This window comes from Carcharodon carcharias, chromosome 12 (genome assembly GCF_017639515.1).
Source record: "Carcharodon carcharias isolate sCarCar2 chromosome 12, sCarCar2.pri, whole genome shotgun sequence".
NCBI classification, from domain to species: domain Eukaryota; kingdom Metazoa; phylum Chordata; class Chondrichthyes; order Lamniformes; family Lamnidae; genus Carcharodon; species Carcharodon carcharias.
In genome coordinates, this window is record NC_054478.1 from 152,449,986 (window position 1) to 152,464,545 (window position 14,560).

A 14,560-nucleotide genomic window follows, 5' to 3' on the forward strand; every position below is an offset into this window, starting at 1 on the left:
TGGAGTTAGATCCCAGTCACCCTGACCATCTTCCCACATGGGAATAGGTAGTGATCTCCTCCACGTTACCATCACTGCCTCTCACAGTCACAACCGCTGCTCTCTCCCCTGAGTACTCAGAGATGTGGGTATCCTCCAGGTCACCTCGCCTCCCAGTGGCCATTCCTATCAGGGCGAGGAGGAGTATGTCCCCCATCCTATTGAAATCCTTTCTGCAGGGAGACATAAGAGCATTTTGCCAGGTCCCAAATGGACTCGCTGGCTTGGGTAAAGCATCGTCCAGTCTTGCAACTCAACACAAACCCTCTGAAACAATAATCGTTAAACTACCGACCACCTTATTTAAAATTTAACTTAACAATCTCAAAATTAAATAACAGAAGCTGTGTACATCCACCGCCCGGGAACAAGTGGCCAGGTTAATCCCTGTTCAGGCTACAGCACACTCCTCCCTGCAGTGTGTCCACCCTGTCCTGTACCTTAGGCCCCAGGTTAATCACTGTTCGGCCTACAGCACACTCCTCCCTTCACAGTCCACCCTGTACTGTACCCTAGGCCCCAGTTTATTCACTGTTCTGCCTACAGCACACTCCTCCCTGCAGTGTGTCCACCCTGTACTGTACCCTAGGCCCCAGTTTATTCACTGTTCGGCCTACAGCACACTCCTCCCCGCAGTGTGCCCGCCCTGTCCTGTACCTTTGGTCCCTCGCAGCCTGCAGCTGCTGGCTGGGGACCTCTGTCCTCAGATCGATCCCTGACCTGAGGGGCTTCCCTTTTAAACTGGGGACCGGTGACCTCGGTTCCTTTGGCCGTGACGTTCGTGGGGATCTTCTAGGGACTGTGGCTGGCGGGGGTTTTCTGGCTGGTGGGTCTTCAACCCCAGCCACTGTCCCCTCTGGTGTGGCCTGTAGAATCTCCACTGCCTCTGGCTGGGGATTTCTATCCTCCAGCTTTATCTCTTCTAAACCTGTGTCAGGGGCAGGGAACCCCCTGCCCTCAGGTCCCTCCTCGTGTCCCAGATGAACAGGGGATTGTCCCAGATGGTGGGTGGGATGGTCTTTCCCTTAAAACAAGCCCCTGCACCTCCTTGTGCAGTCTGAGAGTTTGTTCCTGCTGCAGGCTGAGGATTTTTATCCTGTCCCCTTCTCTTGGATTTAAACAACTTACGTTGGTTAATGTGGAACCATTTAATGCACGAGGCAGCTTTATGACATATACCATGGGACTTACCTTATCTACAATGCTGTAGGCCCCAGGTATAATTGTTCTGGACAGCCTACACGAGCAAAATTCCTAACCATAACCTGATCCCCTATCTCCCACTCGTGGTGTGTACGGGGTTCTAGCAGCAGTCGGTTACTCCGATGCTGTTTCCCATGTTGCTAGCAGCCTGCCAGTGAACCTGTTTAAGGTGTTCAGACAGATTCCTGACAAAGCTGTCCTGGTTCACCTCTCTGAGCTGACCCTCCTTGAGCACCGGGGCTAGCACATGGGTGGGGGTCTGCATAACCCTATCAGTCATGAGCTCGGGTGGGGAATACCCTGTGCTTTTTGACTGGCTGGCTCAGATCCCCATTAGGACCAATGGTAAGACTTCTACCCACCTTCTAGGTGACTCTACCGTCTCTTTCCTCAGCCTTTCTTTCAAGGTTCTGTTCATCCTCTCTCCAATCCCTGAGGACTGTGGGTTGTGTGCAGCATGCCATTTCCCCTCTATGCTGAGTCCCATAAGGGTATTCTGCATGACCTGCCCGGTAAAGTGGCTCCCTTGGTCGGACTCCATGTTCTGTGGTAGCCCCCATCGTGGGAACACCTCCCTGACCAGGACCCTGGCTGTACTCAGAACTGTGGCTGATCGGCAGGGGAAGGCTTCTACCCACTTTGTGAACACATCCACCAGGACTAGGCAGCACTTGCAGCCTCCCTGGGTGGTGGGTAGGGACCCAATGTGGTCAACCTGGATCGCCTGCCATGGTCCCTCTACCCCCCTGATGTGCCCCATAGGTACTTTCCTTTTGTGTGGGTCAGGGTTGTTAGCAGCACCACACCACACAGCTGGCACAGAACCTGCGGACATCTTCCCTGAGTCCTGGCCACCATCCTGCCTGTTCCACCCGCTGCCAGGTGGTCTCAGGCCTGGGATGCCCCAATCCTGGACCCTCATGGGCCAGTTGAAGGAATTCCCCCCTGTGCTGCTGCGGTACTACCTATTGCTCTCCCTTACACAGCATGCCTCCCTTTACGGAGAGGGCTGCTGTGCTGTAAGGGCCCTCTACCCTTTTCCCTTCTGCCACTGCACTGAGGACTGCCTTGAGGATGGGGTCCTGGGTTTGGACTGTCTTAAGGTGAAAACCTCCCCTTCCTCCCCCACCGCTGCTAAGATTTTCTCCAGCAAGTGTTTGACTGTGAGGGGTCTCCTGTCGGTGGAGGTGTATCCGCAGTGGGACTAGATGACCAGGTACTCCGGACATGAATTACATGTGGATATGCTGTCCGAGCAAATCGTGTGTGGGGTAGGGAAGATCTCGGGGTGTGTAACCACGTACAATACCGCAGACAGGTCAGCCTGCTGGGCGCTCATGGTGCTGGGGAGCTTAATTACCAGGGCGAGGTTTGCCGCTGAGTCATAAACTCCACACCCCATATGTCGCTCACCAGCAGATACTGTGCTGGAGACATCCACAGAGATTTCACAGCCTGTATACCTGTGTCCAATTCCCAAACCCCTTGTCTGGAACACCGGTGGGCTGTTCCAGGATATACCAGGTTAGCTTTGGCTCACACAGCCCTTTTACTTTTAGGTCCATCTGTGAGAGAAGCAGGGTCCAGCGAGCAATGTGGGCACTGCTCACTGTCCCATCCCTGATTCTCCTGTCCAGGAGCATCTGGGTGAGGAGGGTGATGGTGAGGAGGGTGATGGGTGAAGAGGGTGATGGGTGAGGAGGGTGATGGGTGAGGAGGGTGATGGTGAGGAGGGTGATGGGTGAAGAGGGTGATGGGTGAGGAGGGTGATGGGTGAGGACGGTGATGGGCAAGGAGGGTGATGGTGAGGAGGCTCAGGAACTTCACCTCCTGCTGGCCGACCTGCACTTTCCTTGGGTTCAAAGAACAAAGAACAAAGAAAAGTACAGCACAGGAACAGACCCTTCGGCCCTCCAAGCCTGCGCTGATCATATTGCCCGTCAACTAAAACATTTTACACTTCCGGGGTCCGTATCCCTCTATTCCCAGCCTATTCATGTACTTGTCAAGCTGTCTCTTAAACACCACTATCGTACCTGCTTCCACCACCTCCTCTGGCAGCGAATTCCAGACACTTACTACACCCTGCGTAAAAAACTTGCCCCCCACATCTCCTCTATAGTTTTCTCCTCTCACCTTAAATCTATGTCCCCTAGTAATTGACTCTTCCACCCTGGGAAAAAGCTTCTGTCTATCTACTCTGTCCATGCCACTCATAATTTTGTAAAATTCTATCAAGTCGCCCCTCAATCTCCGTCGCTCTAGTGAGAACAATCCGTGTTTCTCCAACCTCTCCTCATAGCAAATAACCTCCAGACCGGGCAGCATCCTGGTAAACCTCCTCTGCACCTTCTCCAATGCCTCCATATCCTTCTGGTAATGCGGTGACCAGAATTGCACACAATATTCCAAGTGTGGCCTAACCAAGGTTCTATACAGCTGCAGCATGACTTCCCAGCTTTTATAATCAATACCCCTGCCAATGAAGGCAAGCATGCCATATGCCTTCTTGACTACCTTATCCACCTGCGTTGTCACTTTCAGTGACCTGTGGAGCTGTACACCCAGATCCCTCTGCCCGTCGATGCACTTAAGGGTTCTGCCATCTACTGTGTAAATTCACTTTAAAACCTTCCTGGCCGAGCAGTTCCAGCAGTTCGGACAGAAGTGGGCCATGCTCCTGTCTCGGATCGGTGAATAGGAGCAGGTCATCCACATATTGTACCAGCCGCATGGGCTGGCTGAAGCCCTTTAAACTGTTTGCCATGCATTGGTGGAAAATGCTGGGGCTATTGTGGAAACCCTGAGGCAGACACTTCCAGTAAAGGCAAACTTGTACTGATCCTCTCTCCTTAAAGGGATGGACCAAAACCCGTTGGAGATATCCAGCACCGTGAAAGTGGTCACGGATGCTGGGATACTTCCTATCAGGTCGGCAGCTGCTGCTACCGTGGGTGTACAGGCTGGGAGGTTACTGTTGAGCACCCAATAGTCCACTGTGGCCCTCCAGGAGTTGTCCGGTTTTCTAACCGGCCACAGTGGAGAGTTCATGTGGGTGGCTATCGGTCTCAGGACCCCCTCTTGCACTAAGGAGGAGATGGCTGCTTCCATGTCTGGCTCTGCTTCCCTGGGGAAGTTATATTGCTTTTGTGGTCGGGCCATAGTGTCCCCATCTACACTGACCTCGAACCTGTTGACCCTCCCACAGTCGTGTTTGTGTGTGTGGTAAATGTGGCTGGGTGGACTCACACAAATGCCTGGAACACCCTTGAGGTAATACTGACCATGAGTTTGAGGTTATAACCCTCGTTAGGCTTCATGGTGCACAGGGTCCCCTTCCCCTGTTTCCCTGGGATGATACTACTCCATCTTCCTTTCCTGTGTTTGCCCCCCATAGGCAGTGATTCCTCAAATCCACTAGGATCCTGTGGCCTACAATAAAGTCAGCTCCCAGGATCCCTTTTTCACCCTCCACTTCCCACTTCATTATGGTACAGGTCCACTTAGAGCGGAGTGTTCCTAGATGAATGGTCAGCGGGATGGAAAATGAGCCAGCCTGTTCTCTAGCTGTGAATCCCGACAGACTGTGTGGGACCCCGTTAGATAGAGGTGAGGTGGTGGGGTTAGCTGAATGGATCATGGTACATGAAGCTCCTGAGATAGCTCCAACAGATAGGTCCCCTTTACCTCTTCTACCTCCATCTCAACAAGGGGTCTCTTCCATAAGTCGTAGGTAAGGGGACACAGGTAAACAGGCGGCGCTGGCTCTGGTCAGGGTTGTGGGTTAGATGGGGCTGATGTGGTGGCTGCTCCCTTCCCTGGGCCAGTCAATAGGGTTCTCATGGTGTCCAAAATGACTCGGCCTTGGCGAGAGGGATTCCTGTCCCTGCCTTTTGGGCTGGGGTTGAGGAATTCTTTCCCTTGTTATCTTTCCAAGGATTCTTACACTCCTTCCTCCAGTGTCCATTCTTCCCACACCCATAACAGTTGAGCTTTGTGCTGGGAGGGTTATTCCCTCCCTGATGCTGCTCCTACCCTGGCCGGGTTTAATTTCATGCACTTTCCCTTTAGGTAGATGTGCATTGGTTCCTTTACCACTACTGTAAGCTATGGTCAATTGTCTGATCAATGTGAGTTCGGTAGTCAGGTGATTCTTTGGGTCAAACCACATTCCTGACGCAGCCCTGACCTGTGACAAGCTGTTTGCCACCAGGCAATGGAGCTAGTGGGCCCGCTGATCCTGGTCCAGGTTAGCTCGGTTAGGCGTCCCACTGCATGTGCTCCTATACACCGGCCACAACCTGTCTGCAAAAGCCTCTCCTATGAGCTGCACTGTTTCTTCCACCCAGGAGAAAGGCCTTCCCTCATTCATCCCCATAAACTCAAGAACTTCCTCCCTGAGCTCCCCATAATCACACTGTCCCATCTTACATTGGTCAGAGAGGGACTGGAACAGCACACTCTCCAGGGAGAATAGCAGCATTTTGGCCTGTTTAGCATCATTACACTGGTTGCTGCTTGTTTCACTTCCCTGAAGTGGACCAAGGGATCTCCATTTGCCGCAAGTTTAGTTAAAAGGTTTACCATGGCCCTAAGCTGTTGGGTGCCGTGGGGAACTACGAACTGGTTTTGGAGGGTCCCTCATCCCCATTACCAGCGGGCGAGCTGAACCTTTGCTGCCGGGCTGGGCACATTGGCCCCGGTCCCAGCCTGTCTTGCTGGGGGGTTTTCCTCCTCAGCTTCTGCCCCTAATTCCACCCCCACTCCTGCCAGATTTCACTAAAGCTTGGCGCTACGGGTGGTGGTCGTGGGCCCTCCTGCTCTTCAGCCGGGTGGTCCCCTGGCACTACCTGTGGTGTCTGAACCATCCTCCCCAGGTTCCCTGTGAAGTCGACCTGGGCTGCACTAGGGCTAATGAGACACACCCTGCCTTTTGCCGTCCTTAGAGCAAGGTTCAGACTCTCTACCTGCTTCTGGCAGGGGCCATGATCTGTATCCTCAAACCCCTGTGCACTCACTATCTTATAGGCTGCCTGTAAGCCTTTTACATTCTCCTCCTGCTCTCTTACTTGTCTTGCTTGGCGGGTATTCTTTTCCAGCAACCTCAGCTCATTGTTCTTGGCCTGGGTGACCTGACACTGTAAATATTCCTGCTGGGTCTTATGCTCCCCCACTAACTGCCCCCTTTCCTGGTTCCGAGCCTGCAATGCTAACAGTAACTTTTCCCCTGCTAGGGCCTTTGTTTGGACTTCCAGAGCTGACTCCCGAATCTCAGCTGCCTGTACTTCAACGAGCCTGTTCGAAAGCTGGATCTGTTTCTTGAAGCACATCAGCCAGACGGCCTTTTCTATGGGTTTTTGATGATCCTTCCCTTCTGTCCATTTAGCTGCAGCATCTACTGGGCGCCCAGACTTTAACAGCGTAGTGACCCATTTTTTTCTCATATTCACCTTACTGAACACATGATTTGAAATCCTCTCTTCCATTACTGTTCTCTCTTCCAAATCAGTGTCCACTGCATCGCGTCCCATTTGCCAAGGTCCTGTCGCAGTCGCCGTTATGTAGAGGGTGGTGTGTGTGTCAGCTTCACCTCTGACCTCTCAGCGGTCCGAATCATTCCCACTCCCTGGGTTCTAGACCTTGGACTTATTTGGGGATTGTGACAAAGTGCAGCAGACAACTGGAAAGAAAAACTGGGTTTATTGAAGTCAAAAATGAATTTATAACATTAGGATTACACTGAGATTATACAGACTTACAAAGTACACTTAGTTAAGAATGGGGAACACACAGCATAATGAGGGAAAATCACACTACTAATCTCCTTACCCTTGTCCCACCCCCAAGACCTAACTAAATTGAACTAGGAGAGGTCAGGGATCATGCTCACCAACCAGGGTTCCTTGACAATTGGAAATCCAGCCAGGTAAGCCGGTTACCGTTTTGGGGTAGGCTCTTTGTGTCCTCTGGGGCCTGCCATCCCCACATGGTCCTGGTCTGTGGAATCTGGGAAGGTTCTTCAGATGGGTGGAGGGTGCAGTTGTGGGGGCTTGATCTTCGTGGAGAGCTGCAGTTGTGGGGGGTTGATCTTCATGGAGAACTGCAGTTGTGGGGGGTCGATCTTCATGGAGAGCTGCAGTTGTGGGGAGTTGATCTTCATGGAGAGCTGCAGTTGTGGGGTGTTGTTCTTCATGGAGAGCTGCAGTTGTGGGGGGTCGATCTTCATGGAGAGCTGCAGTTGTGAGGGGTTGATCTTCATGGAGAGCTGCAGTTGTGGGGGTTGATCTTCATGGAGAGCTGCAGTTGTGGGGGGTTGATCTTCATGGAGAGCTGCAGTTGTGGGGGGTTGATCTTCATGGAGAGCTGCAGTTGAGGGGGGTTGATCTTCATGGAGAGCTGCAGTTGTGGGTGGTTGATCTTCATGGAGAGCTGCAGTTGCAGCCTTGTTGTCTTTGGTTGAGCCTGACACCCTATGCCCCTCACCGTGACACTGCCTGTGGGCCTGCAAACCTCCATATCTCCTCCCTCCGCTTGGCTCAGCTACCTCTCCCTGCTCAAACTCTGCTCCAACCGCTCCCAACTGCTCACTGCCCTGTGTCAGCTTTCAAAACTGCTCACCCTTCTGTGTCCCTGCCCAAAACCTACTCACTTCAGATCTCCTGGCCCAGTTATACTGGTTTTTTTTCTGAATTTCTTATCTCAATCCAAATCAAGGTTAGTTCTTTGTCTGATTTTGGTGGGCTTCCCCATGTGATTGTTGTCTCGTTGTTTTTAATGGGCTCACATGATGTTTATTATTGTCTTCCTGTCCCCGTAACTAGTCTTGAACTGAAAGTCATTGTATATGTAGAGTATTGATGGGTTTGCATAATTGCATTGATTACTGCCTTCCTGCCTTAGTAGTTAGTAGCGATTACTTATGTAAGATTTTGATAGGCTTTAGTTTTGTGTTGATTGTTTTCAAGGGAAGAATGTGTATTCTGTCTCCTCTCGTTGTCTGGTTTCAGCTAAAAGTCCAAAAGTAATATCCTTGTTGATGATATGAAAAATGTGGGAATTTTGAGAACCCTTCAGGTCACTAATTAATCCTATCTCGTTGCACAATACCAGGTCTACTCTCTGGAGGGCTTCAGAATGTGCTGTTCTAAGAAGCCATCCTGAAAACATTCTACAAACTCCTTGGACAGAATTTTTCCCTTGTCGGGGGTGGGGGGGGGCGCTCGGTCAGGAAGCTGATTGCTGCCTGCAAGTGGGGCAGGCCTTGATTTCATGCAGGCAGTCCAGCTCAGGTTTGCACAGTCTGAAAGGCAAGTTGCAGTGCTCAGGAGGGGAGGAGGGCAAGAGGGATGAGTGCAAACTTCACCCATGCGCACTAGTGTGCATCTCAAAACCTCCCTCAAGCACAGAGCAGCCTCAGGGCAATGAAGAGTTTTCAAAAATATATATATTTTTTAAATGTTATAAAACAGAATCACATGAGTAGGGGCATGTTATAAAGGAAATTTAAAAAAAACTTATTCCATTTTTATTTGACCTTGGAAACCTCATCTCGCCCATGGACAAGGTTTCCAAAAATGTGCAAGGCTGCTTGGCCTTTTTGCCTGCACTCCAACGATAAGGTTGGACGGTCAATGGAAAATTTGTTTCAATGACCTTGTTAATGGCCCTAACAGGCCTTTTAATTGTCGACTCCGGTGCGCGCCCGCCGACTGAAATATCGCGCGACTGTGGGATACGTGGGGACGCTCGCCTGACATCAACACGCCTCATGTTACCCTCGAGTGGGTCAGGTCCGTGTCTGCCCACTGAGGGAAAAATTCTGCCCCTCATCTACCCTCCCTTTGCCCATCAGATTTTCACTGTCTATATTCAGATTAAACTTCACTCAAGATTATCATGAGCTCCCATTATTTCTTCCTTTATACTCTGTCCTACTGGGTGGTTACTGTTAATGGGCTTGTACACCACTCCCACAAGTGACTCCGTGCCTTTACCATTCCTCATCAAAACCCCAAACCACTTCTATGTCGTGGTTTCCTGAACTGAGGTCATCCCTCTCTCATGTGCTAATACCAGCGTTAATTAACAGAGCTACCCCTCCACCTTTCTAACTTCCTGTCCTTCCTAAGTGTCATATACCCTTTAATATTCAGATCCCAACCTGTGTCACCCTGCAGCCATGTCTCTGTAATAGCTAACAGATCGCACTTCTTTATTTCTATCTGTGCTGTCAGTTCATCAGTCCCTCAGACAAGGAGGACGAGGAGGAAACTGAAGAGGAGCAGCAGCATCCAGGCCAGTCAGCAGGACCACTTGGAGGGCCTCAAGACTGAAGTGCTGGGGAGGCTCGGGAATCTCTCACCCCGAGGCATTTCTGCTGAACAGCCTGTCAGTCATCTGGTCTACCAAAGATCCTCGCTGTAGGCTCACTATAATTTCAACCACTGTCCGCTGACAGCCTTGGACCAGTCAGTGTGTAGTACATTGACAATGGTCATTCCCATCAGCACACACACCCTCAGCAACTCCAGGCAGCCCCTGCCTCATGACCCACCTCACACACACACACACACGTCTGGTTACGGTCACCTTCAGAGCATTCAGACAGTCCTGAGCCCTAACAGTAACGTTTCATCTAAGCACCCTAACACATGGTGTCTAATCAAGCTCATCTTACAACAGTGATTCCCAAAGAGGCTCAGTGTGTTCTTAAACTTCTATTTCAGCACCGCTGATGCGTTCCTCCAATTTCTCAGCCAGCAGAGATGGAGACAGGCTACAGAAAGTGCTGCCCTGTTGCCTGGGGTGACCGAGGTAACCATTAGCTGAAAGCCTGAGGCCATGAGGGATTGGCCTTCTGAGGGATCCCTGGGCAGTTGCAGGTTCCTCCCTCTGTCACAAGACATCCTAAGGCACTGGCGTCACAGGCAGAAGGGAGGGGAGCTGCTGTCGCTTTCAGGAGCACCTGAGAAGAAGCCCCAGATGCAGAAAGTGTCAGGAATCATAAAGACTCCATCGCAGACACACTTGTACCTCAATGGTTGGCAAGAGGGAGGGGGGAAACGTGAAGGCCCCAGGTACCACGTCCTCTTCTCCTCTTGTCATTCATGCATGGAGCACGGGAAAATGACAGGCAGGTCTATATGGAGCTGAGGGAAATGACAGGCAGGTCTATATGGATCAGAGGGAAATGACAGGCAGGTCTATAAGGAGCTGAGGGAAATGACAGGCAGGTCTATATGGATCAGAGGGAAATGACAGGCAGGTCTATATGGATCAGAGGGAAATGACAGGCATGTCTACATGGAGCTGAGGGGAAATGACAGGCAGGTCTATATGGATCAGAGGGAAATGACAGGCAGGTCTATATGGATCAGAGGGAAATGACAGGCAGGTCTATATGGAGCACGGGAAAATGACAGGCAGGTCTATATGGATCAGAGGGAAATGACAGGCAGGTCTATATGGAGCTGAGGGAAATGACAGGCAGGTCTATATGGATCAGAGGGAAATGACAGGCAGATCTATATGGAGCTGAGGGAAATGACAGGCAGGTCTATATGGATCAGAGGGAAATGACAGGCATGTCTATATGGAGCTGAGGGGAAATGACAGGCAGGTCTATATGGATCAGAGGGAAATGACAGGCAGGTCTATATGGATCAGAGGGAAATGACAGGCAGGTCTATATGGATCAGAGGGAAATGACAGGCAGGTCTATATGGAGCTGAGGGGAAATGACAGGCAGGTCTATATGGATCAGAGGGAAATGACAGGCAGGTCTATATGGATCAGAGGGAAATGACAGGCAGGTCTATATGGATCAGAGGGAAATGACAGGCAGGTCTATATGGATCAGAGGGAAATGACAGGCAGGTCTATATGGATCAGAGGGAAATGACAGGCAGGTCTATATGGAGCTGAGGGAAATGACAGGCAGGTCTATATGGATCAGAGGGAAATGACAGGCAGGTCTATATGGATCAGAGGGAAATGACAGGCAGGTCTATATGGATCAGAGGGAAATGACAGGCAGGTCTATATGGATCAGAGGGAAATGACAGGCAGGTCTATATGGATCAGAGGGAAATGACAGGCAGGTCTATATGGAGCTGAGGGGAAATGACAGGCAGGTCTATATGGATCAGAGGGAAATGACAGGCAGGTCTATATGGAGCTGAGGGAAATGACAGGCAGGTCTATATGGATCAGAGGGAAATGACAGGCAGGTCTATATGGATCAGAGGGAAATGACAGGCAGGTCTATATGGATCAGAGGGAAATGACAGGCAGGTCTATATGGAGCTGAGGGGAAATGACAGGCAGGTCTATATGGATCAGAGGGAAATGACAGGCAGGTCTATATGGATCAGAGGGAAATGACAGGCAGGTCTATATGGAGCAGAGGGAAATGACAGGCAGGTCTATATGGATCAGAGGGAAATGACAGGCAGGTCTATATGGATCAGAGGGAAATGACAGGCAGGTCTATATGGATCAGAGGGAAATGACAGGCAGGTCTATATGGAGCTGAGGGAAATGACAGGCAGGTCTATATGGATCAGAGGGAAATGACAGGCAGGTCTATATGGATCAGAGGGAAATGACAGGCAGGTCTATATGGAGTCTGAGGGAAATGACAGGCAGGTCTATATGGATCAGAGGGAAATGACAGGCAGGTCTATATGGAGCTGAGGGAAATGACAGGCAGGTCTATATGGATCAGAGGGAAATGACAGGCAGGTCTATATGGATCAGAGGGAAATGACAGGCAGGTCTATATGGATCAGAGGGAAATGACAGGCAGGTCTATATGGGATCAGAGGGAAATGACAGGCAGGTCTATATGGATCTGAGGGAAATGACAGGCAGGTCTATATGGATCAGAGGGAAATGACAGGCAGGTCTATATGGATCAGAGGGGAAATGACAGGCAGGTCTATATGGATCAGAGGGAAATGACAGGCAGGTCTATATGGATCAGAGGGAAATGACAGGCAGGTCTATATGGATCAGAGGGAAATGACAGGCAGGTCTATATGGATCAGAGGGAAATGACAGGCAGGTCTATATGGATCAGAGGGAAATGACAGGCAGGTCTATATGGATCAGAGGGAAATGACAGGCAGGTCTATATGGATCAGAGGGAAATGACAGGCAGGTCTATATGGAGCAGAGGGAAATGACAGGCAGGTCTATATGGATCAGAGGGAAATGACAGGCAGGTCTATATGGATCAGAGGGAAATGACAGGCAGGTCTATATGGAGCAGAGGGAAATGACAGGCAGGTCTATATGGATCAGAGGGAAATGACAGGCAGGTCTATATGGATCAGAGGGAAATGACAGGCAGGTCTATATGGATCAGAGGGAAATGACAGGCAGGTCTATATGGATCAGAGGGAAATGACAGGCAGGTCTATATGGATCAGAGGGAAATGACAGGCAGGTCTATATGGATCAGAGGGAAATGACAGGCAGGTCTATATGGAGCTGAGGGAAATGACAGGCAGGTCTATATGGATCAGAGGGAAATGACAGGCAGGTCTATATGGATCAGAGGGAAATGACAGGCAGGTCTATATGGATCAGAGGGAAATGACAGGCAGGTCTATATGGATCAGAGGGAAATGACAGGCAGGTCTATATGGATCTGAGGGAAATGACAGGCAGGTCTATATGGAGCTGAGGGAAATGACAGGCAGGTCTATATGGATCAGAGGGAAATGACAGGCAGGTCTATATGGATCAGAGGGAAATGACAGGCAGGTCTATATGGATCAGAGGGAAATGACAGGCAGGTCTATATGGAGCTGAGGGAAATGACAGGCAGGTCTATATGGATCAGAGGGAAATGACAGGCAGGTCTATATGGATCAGAGGGAAATGACAGGCAGGTCTATATGGATCAGAGGGAAATGACAGGCAGGTCTATATGGATCAGAGGGAAATGACAGGCAGGTCTATATGGAGCTGAGGGAAATGACAGGCAGGTCTATATGGATCAGAGGGAAATGACAGGCAGGTCTATATGGATCAGAGGGAAATGACAGGCAGGTCTATATGGATCAGAGGGAAATGACAGGCAGGTCTATATGGATCAGAGGGAAATGACAGGCAGGTCTATATGGATCAGAGGGAAATGACAGGCAGGTCTATATGGATCAGAGGGGAAATGACAGGCAGGTCTATATGGATCAGAGGGAAATGACAGGCAGGTCTATATGGATCAGAGGGAAATGACAGGCAGGTCTATATGGATCAGAGGGAAATGACAGGCAGGTCTATATGGATCAGAGGGAAATGACAGGCAGGTCTATATGGATCAGAGGGAAATGACAGGCAGGTCTATATGGAGCTGAGGGAAATGACAGGCAGGTCTATATGGATCAGAGGGAAATGACAGGCAGGTCTATATGGATCAGAGGGAAATGACAGGCAGGTCTATATGGAGCTGAGGGAAATGACAGGCAGGTCTATATGGATCAGAGGGAAATGACAGGCAGGTCTATATGGATCAGAGGGAAATGACAGGCAGGTCTATATGGAGCTGAGGGAAATGACAGGCAGGTCTATATGGAGCTGAGGGGAAATGACAGGCAGGTCTATATGGATCAGAGGGAAATGACAGGCAGGTCTATATGGATCAGAGGGAAATGACAGGCAGGTCTATATGGATCAGAGGGAAATGACAGGCAGGTCTATATGGATCAGAGGGAAATGACAGGCAGGTCTATATGGAGCTGAGGGAAATGACAGGCAGGTCTATATGGATCAGAGGGAAATGACAGGCAGGTCTATATGGATCAGAGGGAAATGACAGGCAGGTCTATATGGATCAGAGGGAAATGACAGGCAGGTCTATATGGATCAGAGGGAAATGACAGGCAGGTCTATATGGATCAGAGGGAAATGACAGGCAGGTCTATATGGATCAGAGGGAAATGACAGGCAGGTCTATATGGATCAGAGGGAAATGACAGGCAGGTCTATATGGATCAGAGGGAAATGACAGGCAGGTCTATATGGATCAGAGGGAAATGACAGGCAGGTCTATATGGATCAGAGGGAAATGACAGGCAGGTCTATATGGATCAGAGGGAAATGACAGGCAGGTCTATATGGATCAGAGGGAAATGACAGGCAGGTCTATATGGATCAGAGGGAAATGACAGGCAGGTCTATATGGATCAGAGGGAAATGACAGGCAGGTCTATATGGATCAGAGGGAAATGACAGGCAGGTCTATATGGATCAGAGGGAAATGACAGGCAGGTCTATATGGATCAGAGGGAAATGACAGGCAGGTCTATATGGA